The sequence below is a fragment of the Ostrea edulis genome, chromosome 7 (genome assembly GCF_947568905.1).
Source record: "Ostrea edulis chromosome 7, xbOstEdul1.1, whole genome shotgun sequence".
Classification (NCBI taxonomy): Eukaryota; Metazoa; Mollusca; class Bivalvia; order Ostreida; family Ostreidae; genus Ostrea; species Ostrea edulis.
In genome coordinates, this window is record NC_079170.1 from 58,919,377 (window position 1) to 58,941,655 (window position 22,279).

The 22,279-nt window shown below is 35.4% G+C and overlaps 1 pseudogene; it reads right to left on the minus strand.

Annotated features, from left to right (window-relative positions):
• Positions 1–13,658: 13,658 nt before the first annotated feature.
• The window catches only part of LOC125654290 (putative helicase MOV-10), a 95,831-nt pseudogene continuing 87,210 nt past the window's right edge, over positions 13,659–22,279 (minus strand).

The window sequence follows — 22,279 nt, forward strand, 5'->3', positions numbered from 1 at the left end:
ATCTGCCAGCATGATAAGTAATGCATTGTGCAACCTCGGTATACTTCGCATATGAGCAAAGTTATGCAGTATAGAGGAATTAAACGTTATATTAAAGCTACGAATGAACATTTATTTAATCAATGCATTCAATCAATGAACATGCCGATCTATTAACAAATATCTACATTTTTTCATCTCATAACATCATCTTACCGTGAGCTTTGTGCCATTCTTGAAAAATCGGCCAATTCCACGCCGGTCTTTCCAAACCGGCAAGATCGTCGTACGCCGGCGAACCTTTCCCGGACAAATGAAGCAACAAGCCGGGTAACCAAAGGTCAAGCGGCGCATTCGGCGTACGCCGGTTTGACAAATGAAGTCCTACCTCTTTTTCAAAGCAAACAATTATAAACAACAATAATACATTCCGTATGCAATGAAAAAGGCCGTTATAAAACTAAACAAAATTAACAAATAAATTCAAAATGGTAAAAAAGTAACTGTAATTTTATCGTTCATTCTTATTCAAAGAAACTCATGAACTCGTTCATCTATTTAGTCGTATTACGGTTTTATATGTAATTTTTTGCTAAAACCTGTTATAATGATAATTATACTATTCACTTTGAACAAATTGAGTGTTTAAATTACGAATTGCACGTCAGAGTCTTCTATTATTGGCATTCAAAATAAAATACTAATAACTGTTGAAGTAGGTAATGAAAAAAATAAATGGCAGCGTCCATATGGATCACGAAAATTTCAGTGAACGTATATAGAGATTATTTCTTTTTCTTTTGCTGAATTTGACTTTTTTCTTTTACATACGAGTTACCTTTAGAGCCTTGCTTTTTTGTGAATTCGGCGCATTAAATGACTATAAACTATATCTTACAAACCGTAAACTATCATTTACATTCGTTAATAATATTTTTTACGGCGTGACCGTTTTTGAGGGCGAAGCAAAAAAGTTTTGGCATTAGTATCTATATCCAAAACAGGACAAAAATAATCCGAAGTTAGCACGAGGACAGAGCTGTATCAAAGCATCCTAATTTTGGACATTTGATCCACCTATATATTGAACGCGGGAAATATAACGCAATCGATGTAAACAGTACTTTGTGACGTCATATTCAGCGTCGTTATTTAGCAAATTTACAAACATAGCGTTTGAACCACAACAAAAAACATGGCGTTAATCGTGGAGTGATTATATATGGTTAAGAAAATAAGATTTACAGGTTTTTACTGATTTTATGTAACATCTCAGAACGAAGTGAACTAGGGTAGACGAGATTCAAAATGGAGGAATACATGTCCACGCGCTAATATTCGAATCGACGCCATTGGTACCAAACTTTTCAAGTTCCATAGGTATGGTTTAATTTTTCATTATTTTCCTATATTTTCCTTTTAAACATGTATATACGTGTTACCTATATGGAGAGCTCCGCTCTCACGGCCCGAAGGGCCGTGAGAGGGCTTCGCCCTCTAATAGTTTAGACTTGTAAACCTAGTTTATCAACTGTGAAACTATGTTTAGCTCATTTTTGTGAATTTGGTGTGCCATAAATACCATAGTTAACAAGAGTACCACGAACGGTACAACATACACCTGTCGGACAGTGAAATTCAACCTGGAAGTATATTGTGCACTCTGAATTGACACAACAAACGTTCTGAATAGAAAAGCCTTAAAATGAACTTGTATTCCTATGACTAAACATCAGGGCAATATCTGTATCGGTAATGAAAAAGCCTGGAAAATTGTTTGACATATTTATAGCTCAAAAGTAGGTCAAGGATAGACCAATCCAGCTGAATTGCAAACTGAACTTGTATTCCTCCAAGAGGAAGCCAATGACTAAATATCAGGGCAATATCTGTATCCATAATCAAAAACAGCCCGGAAAACTATTTGACCTACTTTTAGTCCTAATGTAGGTCACGGACGGACAGACCAATCCACCTGAAATGCAAACTGAACTTGTATTCCTCTGAAAGGAAGCTTATGCGTAAATTTCAGGGCAATATCTGTAACGGAAAAGGTCCGGAAAACTGTTTGACCTACTTATAGCCCTAAAGTAGGTCAAGGATGGAGCAATCCAGCTGAAATGCAAAGTCATTCTTAGAATTTTTAAGGGAGATATTGTGCCCAAATTTCAAAGTTGTACATGCATCCTTTAGGAAAAAGGTCCGGAAAACATGACCCGGGACGGACGACCAGCCAGCCAGTCGGACAGACGCACGGAGAGCGCCATAACATAATACGTTCCGTCTAATGACGGGCGTATAAAAATGAAAAAAATAAAATTTGGAATTTTTCATCTCAAATCGTTTCCATGTCCCTCATTATACATACCTTTGTTTAACTTGGGCTAAACAATATTGAAAACTGCTAAAATATTATATCTATCCTTTTGAATTTGGAACATATAGTTATTTTCACCTTTTCATTGTCGTCGAAAAACCTTGTTTGTTGTTTTTCAAAGGCTTATTTAACTAAACAAAGTGCAGTCAACATAACACTGTATATAACAAGGTGAATACAATTAAAATATGTAAGTAGAAGAAATATCTTTCAGTTTTTGAAATGATATATACCTTGAGGCTCTTCACGATGGCATATTTTTCACTGAGCGCTAACATACCTCATTCTATATACCGGCGCGAAAAGGCTCTGAATATACCTTTTAAAATCAAAGTACTGAAAGTACTGATGGGAGTTGATTTTATGTAGGTTTGCACCAGATGCTTCTGGGATTGAAAATTATTATTAAAAAAATTTTTAATTGAAAATTATCCTCAAAAGTCATAAACTTGTGCATAAATGTATGTGTGTGTCTATAATAATGAAAGCGCAATTATTTATGTCTACGTTCATGTACATGCATGTATATGTACGTAGACATAAATAATTGCGCTTTCATTATTAACGGCCCCAGTGAGCCTACTCTTTTTCGAAAATCAGAAAAACGATTTTTTGCGTGCCGAGGAGATTCGATCCTTGGTACGGGATACCCTTTAACGTCCCATTCGAAGGTCATAAAAATTAGAAATACATACACAGGTCAAAATACAGATCATGTCGTGTACATCAACATTTGTAATATCAAAGTATTCAACCTTTTCTGTAAAAATCGCATTCTTATAAATACTGTATAATATATTGATGGTCAATATTTGTAAAACGTTTTTGCATTGATTGCAAAAACGAATATGATGTATAGTTAATGGACAGTCACAAGATATACATTCAGGCTGTATAGTAGGTTAGAAGGAGTCAAATTTGAATGTCCGATACTTATTCTTAAAATAATCACTTCGTCTTGGCGTTTCATTACGATGTTACACGGTTTATTTACTTTGTAATGAATAGAATAAAGTTTACTTGTGTCACAGAAATCCCTATATATTTGCCATAGAGAATTTAAATATAGTTTTGTGGTAGTATCGGTCTATATTATCTCCATTTCACTATTTTCTACTTACTTGTCTACGTAAATTCCTATCTTCGTATTCGAGTTGTTTATTTCATGAAACAGGAAGAGAGTTATCTTTTATTTTCAAACGTATTTTATTACAAAACTTCTCATTGGTTACTTCTAGATTTATTATCAAATCACATTACAGGTAACTTTTACTTTCATTCTTTTGTTAAGAATAGTATTTAAACCCGAGCACAACCGTGCTCGGGGCTTCTGCTGAGCCATTCCTTGCAACAAGGTAAATATCAGGAGTTGCCTCACCCTGTATTTTTGATTATTGTTTCTTTATTTTTCCTATTTAGTTATATTTTTCTCTCAAGCCACATTCATTCCCCGGGATTATTATTTTGGTATTTATCATATAATTGTTGAACTTTATTAAAGGTTTAAAACTTTATTTATTATTTTATTGCTAGCCTCACTCTAGGCGGACTCAAACTTACCTGGAAAAATCTAAAGGGTTGAATACTTTATATAACACCTATCATCATTTAAAAAAACACAACGCGAAGTAAAAAGAACATATCAATAGTAGTGGCAGAATGCCCAACTACTACAGTTTTATGAAATATTTTTAAATCAGTGTAGGGAATTTTAAAGTGTGCAATATTATCTTGAAGTGCATGTTTCCCCCCACCACGGGGAATGTGTATTTTAAAAACCCGGAAATTCTATGGAGTGTAGTTTGATTTTACTTTTTATGACAAATTTTCTTGAAATAACACAGCAAAATATTTGTTTGGTTTTTTAAAAATCAATATTTGATTTCATTTACAACTGAAAGCTTGACCTGCATGACTTGTTGTTTGCACACTAAAATAATCAAAATGAATTTACTGTTGAGCTCATAAACACATTTCTTGGTTTTATCAATAAGGTGAAAAATGAATACAGCCACTCTAACATTGAATGCATGATATTTTCGGTTCGCTTTAATTTGTATTTAACACTTAAATCAGTTGAAGCTACTATAATGGTCGATCGATTGATTTCCCGATTGTGGATACGTGTGTGCATATCCATGTATATTTGAATTTGATTTTCTAATTTCTGATGTTACACGCGAGGTACACGTGCTCTATCTGTCAATCAGCTAACGCCTGCTGCGGGAAAATGTGTATTAAACAAACCTGAAATTTTATGGCGTGTGGTTTGATCTACTGTCATCTCCGATCGATTGATTCCCGATTGTGGAGACATGTGCACATATATATGTATCTTTGGATTTGAAAGGTCTATGCAACTGTTATAGAATACACAGAAACTGCAACTTCAAAGACACCGACTTTTCTAGGCCCACGCTAAAGCGTCATGAACTTTCAGTCCGCGACATCCGTGTTTTTGACCTGCATTGTATCATGATCCTGTGACATTCTGACTGTGTAGGAATTTTTGAATGTATGAAATATCGCTGTTGATTTCTAGTGATATTTTAGTTGTTTTTCAATTTACATATTCAATTGACCGACGGTAGAAAAGTCAGTTTTACAGAAATTATGCATTTAAACGTGTAATACGTACAAATGTTTTTTGAACTATTTGGTGCTAGCGCTGAAAATTACATCCGTTTGTAAACAAAGTACGCTAGAGTACTTTAGAGTACTTTGGTAAAATTTCCAGATCTAATGCAATTTAAGTGTTTAATTGTATGTATACCGCTTAATCAAACATGATTATTAAATAATATTGCAATATTTGTCAAAAGTACTTGCTTTTTAGCGATATTTCGACCAGAAAACATTAAATTTATTGAAGATTTACGGCATCCCGATCCCGATTATTAGTATTTTGTTTGGAGAAAGTATTTGAGCGATGTGACATAATACATCAGTAATTAATTCCATCATGATTGATAGTTACTCGGAATTCATGATCTTTTATTTTCTTGTTTTCTTTTCCTCTTGTTTTTTTTTGGGGGGGGATGTCTTTTTTATCCCCCTTTTTAAAATTCATCTATCTTTTTATGTTTTGTTTCTTTGTTGTCTTTTAAAGTTTTTGTAATTTAATTTGGTGATCGTGGTAAAAGAAAGTCAAGCTGTGAATTGACTAATGTGGAGGGGAGATGTGAATTATTTTTTTTTCGAAATTCATGACCCAACCAAGTCATCTGAAAAGAAAATGCTATGTAAACTGTGGATCCATCATTTGCGTAATGACAAGTTGAGGTTCGGGACATTTGTATAAAGAAACGTGCACCGTCAGCCTGGTCTGCGACTCGAATGAACGTCTTCTTTTCTCAATTCCCTCTTGCGAAAGAACGAGCTCAAATATATACGGCTCCAAACTTAAAGACCCAAAAAAAACCACCGTACGGTTGCTCCACGGATGACTGAATGTGGGCGGAGCTTATCCATGGTCAATGTTATTTACCTGGAATTTACCTGGCCAAGAGATCGGTTGTTGTGTATATTTTTATGATATACACAGGAAATTTCTCAGGTTATTACAAATTATGCTTAGTGTCTTGATTTGTGCAAAATAAAAAATAATTAAAATTGCTACCTACATGCATACCGCATTTCTATTTCCCGTAAACCTTCAAACTTGGTCATATTTATGTATTGCAAATGACAGGTTTAGCCCATGTAAAACCATGAAGAATGGTCAAGATACCCCTCAATATGGGCCGTCTGTAGGGTTTCTGTAGCTGTAGTGTTTGCGTAATGGTAGTATCCCAAACAGAAGCTGACACGAAGTTCCCCCCCCCCCCCCCCTCCTCTTTAGGGTTTCTGTGGACGTAGTGTTTGTGTAACGATGGCATCCCAAACAGAAGCTGACACGAAGTCTACACCCCCTCCTCTCTCTCTCTTTAGGGTTTCTGTGGACGTAGTGTTTGTGTAACGATGGTATCCCAAACAGAAGTTGACACATAGCTAGTCTACCCCCCCTTTCTCTCTCTCTCCCTTACTCTCAATCATTGACTAAATGAGTAATTATTGTCATACGTATGCAACGCTATTGCCATGCCATATTATTTCATCTATATTATTGCTACAGTTTTACACATTTCTCTCTCTCTCTCTCTTTATAAATATAAAACCATGATAAATCTCAATAACTCTCTCTCTCTCTCTCTCTCTAAATATAAAACCGTGATAAATTATATATAGAAATATCTCAATAACTTATTTATGCCTTTTTTTTTTTTTTTTTTACTGTTGTTTGATTTCTGATTGTGTAATTTATAATCCATGTGGTATCTCAAACAGAAGCATTTTTTAAACTACTGTAACAGTTTTACGCATGGGCAATATAACCATTATACATGTTGATGTGCTGCGCCAATAAAGAATTGTTCATGTTTTTTATAAATATAAAGCCACAATAAATCATTAATAGAAAATATTCCAATAACTTATGTTTGTTTGGTGGTTTTTTTTTTTTATTATTATTGTTTGATTTCTGATTGTTTAATCTATAATACATGTATAAAGATGGAGAGAGAAAATACGATGATAAATTGCATTGTATAGGGGACGTTAGAAATTAAAATATTCTAGGTGCGAGTCAATGCTATCAAAACTCAGGTATACTGGGGCTTTCCTCGAGATCTGAAGACTGCCGGTCATCATTAGCCATGATTGTTATCAAAACATCTTTCACAGGTAGCTGTAGACCATGGTCTCTGCGAACGTCAATCAACCTAAGCTCTATTGTTAAAAGTTTGATTGACCAGCGGCTTATCATTGATCGGGACACAGGTAAAACTTGGGGGCGTTAAAGACCCAACTTTAAGTTAACGCCCCCAAGTTTTACCTGTGTCCCGATCAATGACACATTCCGCCCACATTCAGTCATCCGTGGAGCAACCGTACGGTGTTTTTTTTGGGTCTTTAACTTAAAGTTGGGTCTTTAACTGATGTTTTTTTTTGGGTCTTTAACTTAAAGTTGGGTCTTTAACTGATCGTGACTTGTCTTGTTTACAGTGCTGCTGATGAAATAAATCGGAACCCACGATGTGACGTCATAGATTAAACTTCAATGGCCGCTCTCTTAACGGCGGATAATTCAATATATGATAGATTAATAGTGATTTAATCGTTAAGCAATGATTTTTGTTGCTAAAAACTATCTTTTACGATATCAGTAAGTAATACTTTATTCATAAAGCAAGTGTGGTTCGGGTTGCCTGATACCTCCTTTTCTGTATCTGGAAACACTTTGTAATCCACTGATCTTTTATGGATTTATTTCTTTGTTTCTATTTCGTCTTTTAAGCTTCTCACCTGATAAAGTTCGTATATTTTAATTCGCAATACATAAATCTTTTTATAAATATCCTCTTTGAGCGTTTTTGTTAACTTACAGCTGAAAAAGAATATTTGTGTTCGCTGTAAATCTTTGCCTTCCTGAAATTTTTTCTGTCATGCTCTTATTCCCCTGTTGTCCCAAGGTAAACTGAAAAGTGCGTTCTCCAATATTCCAAGCGTATACAGAAGGCTTTCTAGCTTTATGCTCGACTGCTAACTCGATCTATGAAGAAGTACCACACGGTTTTATTTCTGCTTCTTCTATCATTGTTGTCTTCCAAAGTTTAACTGTCTTGATTGCGTTTTCCTCAATGTAACTTCGCTGCTTTTCATAATCTAACTGCCAAAATTTTGTGAAAATCAATATCGATCCCCTTCATTGAAAAATTGAGAACATTTAAACTCACATTTGCAAGAAATTGGTTTGATTGTTTTTAAGGAACATTTTGACCTTTACATGACACATAATCTTCTCCTGCATTCCGTCTTCTTTTTCTAATTGTCTATTTCCATTTTTCAACTTAAAAAAATCTTCCTAGCTCATATAAACCGTATATCAATGTGATATATCCCAGTGAACTCGAAATAAAAGACACAAGAGAGTCTTCCACATCTGCTTCGTACCTAGATATCATACTGAACATAAATGTTAACGGCAAACTAACAACTCATTTTTATGACAAGTTACTCTAAAATCACTTCTGATCCTCTGCCCTCTGTAACCTATTCTGATACTCTGTCTCTGTAACTTATTCTGACACCCTGTCTCTGTAACCTATTCTGATACTCTGTTTCTGTAACTTATTCTGATCCTCTGTCTCTGTAACCTATTCTGATACTCTGTCTCTGTAACCTATTCTGACACCCTGTCTCTGTAACCTATTCTGACACTGTCTCTGTAACCTATTCTGACACTCTGTCTCTGTAACCTATTCTGACACCCTGTCTCTGTAACCTATTCTGATACCCTGTCTCTGTAACCTATTCTGACACCCTGTCTCTGTAACCTATTCTGACACTCTGTCTCTGTAACCTATTCTGACACCCTGTCTCTGTAACCTATTCTGATACTCTGTCTCTGTAACCTATTCTGATACTCTGTCTCTGTAACTTATTCTGATCCTCTGTCTCTGTAACCTATTCTGACACCCTGTCTCTGTAACCTATTCTGACACCCTGTCTCTATAACCTATTCTGACACTGTCTCTGTAACCTATTCTGACACTCTGTCTCTGTAACCTATTCTGACACCCTGTCTCTGTAACCTATTCTGATACTCTGTCTCTGTAACCTATTCTGATACTCTGTCTCTGTAACCTATTCTGACACCCTGTCTCTGTAACCTATTCTGATACTCTGTCTCTGTAACCTATTCTGACACCCTGTCTCTGTAACCTATTCTGACACCCTGTCTCTGTAACCTATTCTGATACTCTGTCTCTGTAACCTATTCTGATACTCTGTCTCTGTAACCTATTCTGACACCCTGTCTCTGTAACCTATTCTGACACCCTGTCTCTGTAACCTATTCTGATACTCTGTCTCTGTAACCTATTCTGACACTCTGTATTTGTAACCTATTCTGATACTCTGTCTCTGTAACCTATTCTGACACTATCTCTATAACCTATTCTGATACTCTGTCTCTGTAACCTATCCTGATACTCTGTCTCTGTAACTTATTCTGACACCCTGTCTTTATAACCTATTCTGACACTGTCTCTGTAACCTATTCTGACACTCTGTCTCTGTAACCTATTCTGACACTCTGTCTCTGTAACCTATTCTAACACTCTGTCTCTGTAACCTATTCTGAAACTCTGTCTCTGTAACCTATTCTGACACCCTGTCTCTGTAACCTATTCTGACACTCTGTCTCTGTAACCTATTCTGACACTCTGTCTCTGTAACCTATTCTGATACTCTGTCTCTGTAACCTATTCTGACACCCTGTCTCTGTAACCTATTCTGACACTCTGTCTCTGTAACCTATTCTGATACTCTGTCTCTGTAACCTATTCTGACACCCTGTCTCTGTAACCTATTCTGACACTATCTCTATAACCTATTCTGATACTCTGTCTCTGTAACCTATTCTGATACTCTGTCTCTGTAACCTATTCTGATACTCTGTCTCTGTAACCTATTCTGACACTCTATCTCTGTAACCTATTCTGATACTCTGTCTCTGTAACCTATTCTGACACTATCTCTATAACCTATTCTGATACTCTGTCTCTGTAACCTATCCTGATACTCTGTCTCTGTAACCTATTCTGATCCTCTGTCTCTGTAACCTATTCTGACACCCTGTCTCTGTAACCTATTCTGACACTATCTCTATAACCTATTCTGATACTCTGTCTCTGTAACCTATTCTGACACACACACACACAATCTCTCTCTCTCTCTCTCTCACACACACCTTTTTATTGTGTTTTATTTTGATAATAACAAAGATAGAAGATTTTTCTCATACTGCCGTTTAATTGCGTTTTATTGTTGCAATCTTCTTCTTACCGTTGTGAAGCGCCTTAGAGTAATTTGTTTTATGTAAGGTGCTATTTAAATTTTATCATTATTCATTATCATCAATTGCATAATAAATTTCAAGATGGTTTTTGGGACCTCCGTGGCCGAGTGGTTAGAGCATGGCGCTCAAAATCACACGGCCTCTCATCTCTGTCGGCGCGGGTTCGGATCCCGCTCGCGCCGGTAAGTGAGAAAGTTTCCCAGTTTACTTTTGGAAGGTCGGTGGTCTCTTCCCTTGTATCTGGGTTCTCTCTTCCACCAATAAAAACTGGGCGCCACCAGATAACTGAAAAATTAAGTGTGGCGGAAAACATTAATCAATCAATCAATCAATAAAGATGGTTTTTGTATGTAAAGTATTTATTCTTTAATAGTTTTAATTTAATGTACTTTTTTAACCACTGCTGAAAAGTATTTATACTATCAACAGTGATGTTATGATTAAAACACAAAAATACAAGGGGCCCGTGGACCGCATTGCTCACCTGATACACCCTGGCCCTGCTGTTGTGATTTTAAAAAGATCTTTTTATCAATCTTTATTCCCATGAAAAGTGTTGACCCCATATTGTGGCCCAACCTAGCCCGAAAAGATCACAAGATAATTGAAAATGAATTCACATAACACAGAGGTGCCTCAACACCAATATGACTAACGTGATATTGCTGTCCTAGTTAAGACCAAAATTAAAAGGTCATATATCAATGTATGATATGAAGACCTTGTCTTAAGAAATCTACATACAGAATATGAAAGTTCCATCTTAAATAGTTCAGTACATATTGAATGGGTAAGTTTTTTATAATCAAAAGTACGTCAAACTTCAAGGTCAAGGTGACAGGGTCAAACACCGAAGTATATCAATGTCTTGCCATCAAGAATCTATACACTAAATATGAAAGCTTGTTCAGGAAATATTGATTAAGTCAGTTTTTTAAAGAATGTAAGTCAAGGTCAAAAGATAAAATACGATTGTAACACAAGGTCTTGTCATAAAAAATCTAAGTACAAAATAATAGCGTTGCCTGTACTGTACTTTTTAAATATCTGACATATTCTCCTGAACTATTCAAGGCAGATATTTCATATTTTGTATATATAGATTTCTTATGGCAATATCTTTTATTTCATACTTTGACCTTGAGTTTGACCTACTATTCTAGATGGGGCCTTCATATTTAGTAACGCTATGGTACATCTTCCATCTTTTCACCCTGTGTTATTTCATTTTCAAGCATTTCGTCAAAATAAAGACTGTTATGAATTCCAATTTACTAAGAAATTGAATGTCTTTTTATATTCTTGTGACACATTATCATGGTTCTTTCTCAAATTATTTCAAAACTTGAATTCAGCTCATGAAGCAAACATCCGTGCGAATTTTCTTAGGTACTCGATATCAAACATGAGTGTTTGAGAAAAGTAACTATACTTTCATTTAAAGTATGGGGCATATTCTGTTTCTTATGATTTAGACAAAGAAATCTCTCATTTATGTTTTTTTAAAAGAAAAACAAATAGACCGATCGCTTCAACAACCACTGCGTTACTGAATCTTTTCACCATGGTCACGATGGTCCACAGTGAATATGGGAAGATAACGATCATGTGTCTTATCGCACATTATGAACTCTACACTACCTTGTCCATAGCTGTTCAGAACTGAAAGTTTAAAAGATATGTGCTCTCTTCTTTGTGTCAAGTTCATATACATAGAAAATACAAGCAAAATATCGATTGAGAAAAAGAGGAGTTTTGCTTTTTAAGTTTTTTCAAAATGTAAATGTGTTTATCGAGAACATACATTTGCATTTTTGTACTCTAAGAAATGTCTTGAAATGATACCTCAATTTGAATGTAAACGGTCAGTGATATAATCCCAAACACAACCCAAATTGCTTTCAAAATCAGACAGCTTTATAACGCCTAGAGTCCACCATATGTTTCTCAAATCTTCAGGCATTCTCATAGTAGGGATGTCGTCTTTCACCAATACAACCATGGATCCTTCTCTATGATTATGGAAAGCATGTGTAACTGTCATCTGAACAGCGTAGGACTCCCATCCACTTTTCAGAAACATTTCGGAAACAACAAACATTACTTTTTGACTATTGTCAATGCATCGCAGCATTTCGTTCGCTTTGGATAAGCCTGGAATGAAATCCTTGTCGGGAAGACTCACTTTCACACTGCGTTTTGTCAGTTCGTGATACAACGTGTTTACAACCCATTCGTAATCGTGTTCGGAGAATGATATAAACACGTCAAACTGGTAGTCGTCTTTAGGTGTACTAGTCATGACCCCTCTCCATCTATGACGCAATTTTAAGATGACATAATCCACGTGCACGCGATATCTGATCATGGTGCCAAGCGATATGATAATGACGAAGATAACAAGGAGTGCGATAGTTGAGTATATCAGCCAGTCTTTCGTCTGGCAATTCAATTCAAACGTTCTGAACATTCTATCTTGTAACAGTTGTGATAACGTTTGATTTCTTTGTAGACATCGTGTAATTCGCCAATCTCCAAAACGCATTTGGTTTTCTTTCATCCATTTCAATGACGACAATTTTGAACAGGTGCAACTGATTGGGTTTCCTTCGATGAATATTTCGATTTTATTTCGTCGATTCAAAATAGCAATGTCAGAGGACTCAAAAGCTGATATCCTGTTGTATCGGACAGATAGTCGCGAAAGGTTGGTCAACATTGACACAGTAAAGGGAATCCAAGATAATAAATTATTGTCGAGATTCAAAAAGTAAATTGATTCGTTTTGATCACTAAGAAGATATTTCGGTAACATTTCTATGTCATTATGGCGTAAGTCCAGTATTTGCAGTTTTGAAAGGTTTTTAAATAAATGTTGAGTTTTGCCATTTTTAAAATCTATTTGTGCATTTGATGCCTTTACTGATGCAAGATTAGTTGAAAAACGGAACATATGGGAATGTATTTCATTGCAGTTATTAATGGAAATGTCAATGATTTTTAACTTTGGAGTTTGAAGTGGAGCCATATATTTGCAGGGAAAGTTTGTGCTGCTGATGTAGAATTCTTCTAAAGCACTGCCAATAATACTAAAACTTGCATTGAATTTTACAAGGTGAATATAATTATTTGAGAAATCTATGACTTGCAGTTGACGAGATACTCTAGTCGTAAAATGTGAATCTTTGAAAGATGAAAGGGATATACCAGGGAAAGTAACTGATGTTCTCCTGTTGTTAGAGCTTGCGCGTAATACTCGTAACTTTGGATAGAAATTTAGAAGATGAAAACCGATTCCTGCATCAATCTGCAATATATTGTTGTTTGATACATCCAGCATTTCCACACACTGACCAAATTTTGTCTTCCAGGGATCAGCTATAACACCTGATATCCTATTTTCACTAATATCAACCGATTTTGTGCAAACATTGAAAAAATACTCACAATTCCACGCGTTAAGAATAATGTTTTCTCCGAAAACTGATTGTATGTTTGAAGGGATTGTGAGATAATCCAAGGTCTTGTACTGAAGGCACTTCAGGGACCGCAGAACTGGAATGAAGTTGCATCTCCCTCCAATGGTAAGATAAATTCCCTTAATTAATGGGAAAGAACAAAATAAATCTTCACTAATATTGCAGTATGCGTAGTGCTTAAAATACATGTCAAGATAATATATCGGTGACTCTTTTAGACCAAGAAATGTGATATTTGTCAGGTGAAATGGAGATCCTATTGTATGGAATTTAACACTGCTAAGATGTTTCAAACTTTTAAAGTGATCGTTGAAATGAAATCTATAAAAGACATCAATAGAAAGATTTTGTAATGCTGACAGACGAGGAATCTCCACATCAGGATATCCGTCATGTTGAAAGCTGTTACTGTGTATGCTGAGAAATTTCACGTTAGGAAGGCCACCAAAGGCCCCCGTCTCCAAGGAACTCTTCTGTAGTCCACAGCCGCTCAAGTCAAGGACGCAGAGCTTTTTGAATTGTGCAAAGGCTCGACTTTTTATGGATTGTAGTTTGTTGTTTCGTAAGTATATGGCTTTTACTTTTGATGAAAGTCGAAGAGATATATTTAGAAATGATTCATAAGATATCTCATGAAAATTGTTCTGAGATAGATCTATAGCCAAGTTATACGGCACAGCTGAGGTTCCATCTGGAAGTGTGACCAGTCCTAGTCCGCTGCAGTTCCATAGCGAGCCGTTGTTTCCACATTCATCCGTATAGCTTGTTGTTTTACAGAAATGTTGGTGTTCAGAAAGATAGCCTATAAATTAAACGAACACATGATGAAGACTAGTAGAGAAAAGTATGTTTGGTTCTTTTAAAAGTTATATAAATCTTCTATTTGTAAAGGCGCAAATCAAGTGAACATCGCATGGTAGGCGTTGGTACGATAAATAAACCTAACTGGCCCTGAAAGCCATACTTAGGTCAAAATTTATGACACTTTACATATACATGTACCTAGTGAAAATAATTTACATATACCTAGTGAAAATACTTTACATATACCTAGTGAAAATACTATACATATGTCTAGTAGAAATACTTTACATATACCTAGTGAAAATACATAAACCTAGTTAAAACACTTTACATATACCTAGTGAAAATACTTCACATATACTTGAGTGAAAAATTCTCGATTGTAACGACAAAACAAACATACAGACAAAACAAACAAAATTAATATCATGAAGGCGATTTATGACCAATTCTATATTATTATTCTGCGGCATACGTTTCATTTTATTTTCCGATTAAGCTACAATAACAAAAATTAGCAATAAGTTGTATGGACTTTTTTGCGGTTAGTGGATTGAATTGTTGATGTGTATAATTTTTCTTAGTAATGTTTTTATTTCGGAACAGAAAAGGGCTTGATCTGAACCTATTCAAAAGGTATATCACTTTTGTTTTAAGGAAATTCACCGTTTTAGTATGCCATGACTCAACGAAGATAAACGTCTTCGAGCTGACATTGGGATGCTTCACGCCCGAATCGTCGTCGCAAGACACTTAAGGCACAATTAAAGAATTATGGAGATATCACTCGGGATCGAACACGCGTAGGTCGTCCTCGTGTGATGTCACGCCAACAGGACAACTATAGATAAAACACCTGCAAAAATCGTTTTCAAACAACATGTTTAAAAATTCGTAGTTTCCCAGGTCTTCGACCCATCTGATGATCAGTCCAAGAACTGTACGTAATCGCCACAATCTGCACGAGCACAAAACAAGAGCAAAAGGTACGTCCAATATCATCGTTTCCATAGCCTAGCGATGTACATACAACTGCGATTCAGAATACGGGAGTGGGCGAATATTCTTTTCACAAAAGAATTCCAGATTTCACTTGCATAGCAACGACGGTTGTTTCAGTGTATCGCCGTCTTTTGGAAAGGTACATGTATTGGGCAGCGGCGAGAATGTGGGGTAGATAAATTTAGGGTTTGGGGTGCAATATCTGCATATGGAAGGACCCCTATACAGATAATCAATGGGAATCTGGTATGTGCACGCTATCGAGATGAAATAATTTAGCGCCATTTGGTCCCGTTCGTAACGAGTCAGGGGAATTACATCATGTTGCAGCAAGAGAACACCACATTTCTCGCGTGGAATCGGGATGTGCAACAGAGTGTCATTTCTTAACCAGCTGTTTCCCCGATTTATGTCTGGAATAAAATGGAGATAGGTTTGCGTCACTTTCCACATCCGCCAGTGAACGTTTAGAATAACATCCATCAAGTATTTTAAAACGCTTTCAACGTCATTAATGAGGCTTTGTTGTCAACCTTGAATGTAATGACGGTCATTCGCGTTATCAGCTTTGTGTATTTCCATCCGAATAACAGTGTTTTTGGAGTATTAAAAGGGCCATGAAATGTTTACATAACTGTGTCATGAAATGTTGAAAACAATGCCCTTATTAGCAAAACTTTAAGCAAGAGGCATATGGGTCAATTAGCTCACCTGAGTCACGTTGGCCCTGCTGTTGTTCAGCTGAACATTGTGGTACAGTATTTAAAAGATTTTTTTTTCAATCTTTATTCCCATGAAAAATTTAAACCCATATTATGCCCCCAAAGTGTCACGTTATAACTGAAAATGAATTCACATAAGATGGGGATGATTCAACACCAATATAACTTACATGACCTTGCTGTTATGGAAAAGGCCAAGACCACAGTATCATAAACATGGTATGAAATGAAAGATCTTGCCATAAGAAATCTATACATTAAATACTTCAGGAGATATTGATTAGGTCGGGATTTTAAAAAGTTAGTCAAACTTCAAGGTCAAACACTACGATATAATGAGGTCTTGATAAAGAATCTATATAAAAATATTAGTCCTGCCTTAAATAATAGTTGTTCAGGAGATATTGACAAGGTAAGGCCATTTCCAAAAGTAGGCCAAAGTCACAAGATCAAACATCATTTTGTCACAAGGTCTTACCCTAAAGAATCTATATACAAAACATGAAAGCCCTTCCTTAAAGGATTCCGGAGTTAAGTTATTGTTACGTTTTCTTAAAAGTAGATCAACCGTCAAGGTCACAGGTCGTGAAATGAAATATCTTGCCATATGAAATTCATATACAAAACATGAAAGATCTGCCTTAAATAGTTCAGGGCATATTGAATAGGTTAGGTTTTTAAGAAAAGTAAGTCAAACTCCAAGGTCAATGTCACAAGATTATACACCATTGTATAACATGAAAGGTCTTGCTGTAAAGAATATACATTTGTATACACAAAATATATATAAATGGTTCAAGAGATATTTGATAAATTGCGTTTCCTTAAAAATCCAACTCCAAGGTCACTAGCAATCTGAGAAAAGTAGAGACCTATAGGTATATGTTCGAGTAAATCAATTCAAACTTTTTAAAGAATCGGTGTTCTGTTTGGAAAAATATACCAACCAAATTAATAAATTACAACATTCGAACTAGTTCCAAGTCTCAACTACTTCACACTTGTTATTGCAATTGGTTGTCGTCCGTCGTGCGTTAACAATTGAACATTTTAAACTTCTTCTTGATAACTACTATTCCAATTCTTTTCAAATGGTATGAAGCATCTTTGGGGCAAGGTGGACATAAATTGTAAATTTCAGGAGTCCTGGGACCCTAGGGGTGGGACAAAAACTGCCCAAAATTGACCGATTTTCAAAAATCTTCTTCTCTAGAACCGCACACGTGTAAGAACAAGAGGCCCACAGGCCTTATCGGTCACCTGAATACTAGTGAAAAAGCATCACTACTTCCATGGGCTATGGAATCTAGAAAAAAAATCCTGTTCTGAATATCTAAGCTAAATTCTAATGTTCAGCAACAGTATAAACAAGATGTGTTCTTAAAACTTCACTGCCCTCAAAAGTGCATACACTGATGAAAGGCTTTAAATAATAGGTGTATTAACATTGAAACATCAAAAGATACGACTAATTTGGATTCATCCTAAAGTCATAACCCTGGGTTTTGAAATTCAGCATTTTTTGTACATCCTTTTCTGCTATTCTTAAGTATGCATTTAGATTTTATTCAGTATCAGCAAACTTGCATATGCATACTACATGTACATTGTATATACTAAGTTTGGCCACACCCTGGGGTCAGAACCCTTGCTCTGGAGAAAATCAAAATTACAATTTTGGTAAAAGACTACCTCCTCTATCCATTTAGCACTATATACCAAGTTTGGACCCGCCCTGGGGTCAGAACCCCTACCCTTGAGATCATGAAATTTACAATATATATCCCCCTCGTTCCAAAGATGCTTCATACCAAATATAAAAAGAATTGAAATGATAGTTATCAAGAAGAAGTTTAAAATGTCTATTGTTCACACACTTAATAACTGACCATTTTGGCCCCACCTTGATACCAAAACCCCTACCCCTGGGATCATCAAATTTACAATTTTGGTAAAGGACTACCTGCTCTTTCTAAATATCTATTTACTTTCAATTTAGTATCAATAGCACTAAAGATGTTATTTAAGTGTTTTACACATAAACACTAAATACAAAGTTTGGCCCCGCCCTGGGGTCAGAACCCCTACCCCAGGAATCATCAAATTTACAATTTTGGTAGAGGCCTCCCTGCTCTACATTACTATGCATTTAGTTTTTCTTACATGTGTGGTTCTTGAGAAGAATATTTTTGAAAATTGATAAATTTTGGGCAGTTTTTGCCCCGTCCCTAAGGCCCCAGGGGTGCTGGAGTCCTGAAATTTACAATTTATGCCCCTTTGTCCCAATGATGCTTCATACCAAATTTGAAAAGAATTGGACAGGTAGTTATTAAGAAGAAGTTAAAAATGTTCAATTGTTAACGCACGACAACCAATTGCTATAGGTCACCTGAGTTTACTCAGGTGACCTAAAAACTAAATGCATAGTGATGTAGAGCAGGAAGGCCTTTACTAAAATTGTAAAATAGATTTCATGATTTAATTAACATCTTCTTTGGTGCTATTGATTGATTGATTGTTTTGCTGTGTTATCTGGTGGCGCCAAGTTTTTATTGGTGGAAGAGAGAACCCAGATACAAAATACCTGGGAAGAGACCACCGACCTTCTGAAAGTAAACTGTCTCACTTACTGGCGCAAGCGGGATTCGAACCCGCGCCGAACAGAGATGGGAGATCGTGTGATTTTGAGCACGTTGCTCTAACCACTCGGCCATGGAGGCCCCTAATACTAAATTGAAACTAAATGGATATTTAGGAGTAGGTAGTCTTTTATCAAAATTGTAAATTGCATGATTTGGGTTTGGTTTCAGGATGGTGTCAAAATTATATTGATGATTTGAAGGCCTTATTTAAGTTTGCTGACACTGAATAAAATCTAAATGCATACCAAGGAATAGCAGAAAAAGATGTACAAACAAGATGTGTTTGTGAAACACAAATGCCCCCGATAATGGCCAATTCCAAAGATGGCCAAGGTCACATATCTTGGTACCAGTAGAAAGATATTGTCAAAAGAAATGCTTATGTACAATGAAAGCTCTAATATTCACCATTTAGAAGTTATGACCAATGTAAAAAAAATAAATTAAAAGTAGGTCAAATGTCAAGGTCAAAAGGTTTAGTACCAATTGAAAGGTCTTGTCACAAGAAATACTCTTGTGAAATATCAAACCTCTATCAGTTACTGTTAAAAAGTTATTAGCAAGGTCAAAGTTAAGTTTTCAAAAAGTAATTCAAACTCCAAGGTCAAGGTCACAGGGTAAAAAATATTGGTATCCACGGAAAGGTCTTGTCACAAGGAATACTCATGTGAAATATCAAAGCTCTATCACTTACTGTTCAAAAGTTATTAGCAAGGTTAAAGTTTCAGACAGAATTACAGAATGACAGACAGGACAAAAACAATATGTCCTCCGATCTTCGATCTCGGGGGCATAAAAATGGTGAATTTCACAACCCAGGGTTTTGATTCTAGGATGGGTCCAGATTAGCCATATCTTTAATGTTAATACACCTATTATATTATGTAAAGATCTTCATCAGTGTACATGTATGCACCTTTGAGGGCATTGAAGTTTTAAGAACACATTTTGTTATATACTGTTGCTGAACATTAGAATTTAGCTTAGATATTCAGAACAGGATTTTTCTCTCTCTAGATTTCATAGCCTTTGGGAGTAGTGATACTGTTCACTAGTACTCAGGTGACCGATAAGGCCTGTGGGCCTCTTGTACATGTATCATAAATAATAAAACTGAAATACACGTACAGGAGTATAAAATAGAAGATATATTGGATGAAACAGAAACTGTAATATCACGCAGATTTAGAACTATTTGATTAATCAATCGTTCCACCACAAAATATAGTCCTTGTAAAATCCTTCCAAAATTTGAATTGACACAAAAAAATTCAACTAGATAGAGTTCAGTAATAGATGTGCAATATGTTTGAACCAATGGGATCAGTATTAAACCAGTAAATACTTAGTTGCAGCATCCTGCGCAGTTCTGCTCAAAAGCTAACTTACTTAATCCACTACATACAAATTACCTGTCTAATATATTACTCCACTAATACAAATTACCCGTCTAATGCCTTAATCCACTATATACAAATTAACTGTCTAACGCCTTAATCCACTATATATAGATTACCTGTCTAATGTCTTAATCCACTATATACAAATTACCTGTCAAACGCCTTAATCCACTATATACAAATTACCTGTCTAATGTCTTAATCCACTATATGCAAATTACCTGTCCAATATCTAAATCCACAATATACAAATTACCTGTCTAACGCCCTAATCCATTATATACAAATTACCTGTCTAATGTCTTAATCCACTTACACAAATTACCTGTCTGATGTTTTAATCCACTATATACAAATTACCTGTCTAACGCCCTAATACATTATATACAAATTACCTGTCTAATGTCTTAATCCACTATATACAATTTACCTGTCTAACCCTTAATCCACTATATACAAATTACCCGTCTAACGCCTTAATCCACTATACACAAATTACCTGTCTAATGTCTTAATCCATTATATACAAATTACCTGTCTAACACCTTAATCCATTATATACAAATTACCTGTCTAATGTCTTAATCCACTATATACAAATTAACTGTCTAACGCCTTAATCCACTATAGACAAATTACCCGTCTAATGTCTTAATCCACTATATATAAATTACCAGTCTAACGCCTTAATCCACTATATACAAATTACCTGTCTAACGCCTTAATCCACTATATACAAATTACATGTCTAATGTCTTAATCCACTATATACAAATTACATGTCTAATGTCTTAATCCACTATATACAAATTACCTGTCTAATGTCTTAATCCACTAATACAAATTACCTGTCTGATGTTTTAATCCACTATATTCAAATTACCTGTCTAACACCTTAATCCATTATATACAAATTATCTGTCTAATGTCTTAATCCATTATATACAAATTACCAGTCTAACGCCTTAATCCACTATATACAAATTACCTGTCTAATGTCTTAATCCACTATATGCAAATTACCTGTCTAATGTCTTAATCCACTATATACAAATTACCTGTCTAATGTCTTAATCCACTATATACAAATTACCAGTCTAACGCCTTAATCCACTATATACAAATTACCTGTCTAACGCCTTAATCCACTATGTACAAATTACCTGTCTAATGTCTTAACCCATTATATACAAATTACCTGTCTAATGTCTTAATCCACTAATACAAATTACCTGTCTGATGTTTTAATCCATTATATACAAAATACCTGTCTAACGCCTTAATCCATTATATACAAATTACCTGTCTAACGCCTTAATCCACTACATACAAATTACCTGTCTAACGCCTTAATCCACTATATACAAATTATTAATCCACTATATACAAATTACCTGTCTGATGTCTTAATCAACTATACACAAATTACCTGTCTAACGCCTTAATCCACTATATACAATTCACCTGTCTAACCCTTAATCCACTATATACAAATTACCCGTCTAACGCCCTAATCCATTATATACAAATTACCTGTCTAACGCCTTAATCCACTACATACAAATTACCTGTCTAACGCCTTAATCCACTATATACAAATTATTAATCCACTATATACAAATTACCTGTCTGATGTCTTAATCAACTATACACAAATTACCTGTCTAACGCCTTAATCCACTATATACAAATTACCTGTCTAATGTCTTAATCCACTAATACAAATTACCTGTCTGATGTTTTAATCCACTATATACAAATTACCTGTCTAACGCCCTAATCCATTATATACAAATTACCTGTCTAATGTCTTAATCCACTATATACAATTCACCTGTCTAACCCTTAATCCACTATATACAAATTACCTGTCTAACGCCTTAATCCACTATATACAAATTACCCGTCTAACGCCTTAATCCACTATAGACAAATTACCCGTCTAATGTCTTAATCCACTATATACAAATTACC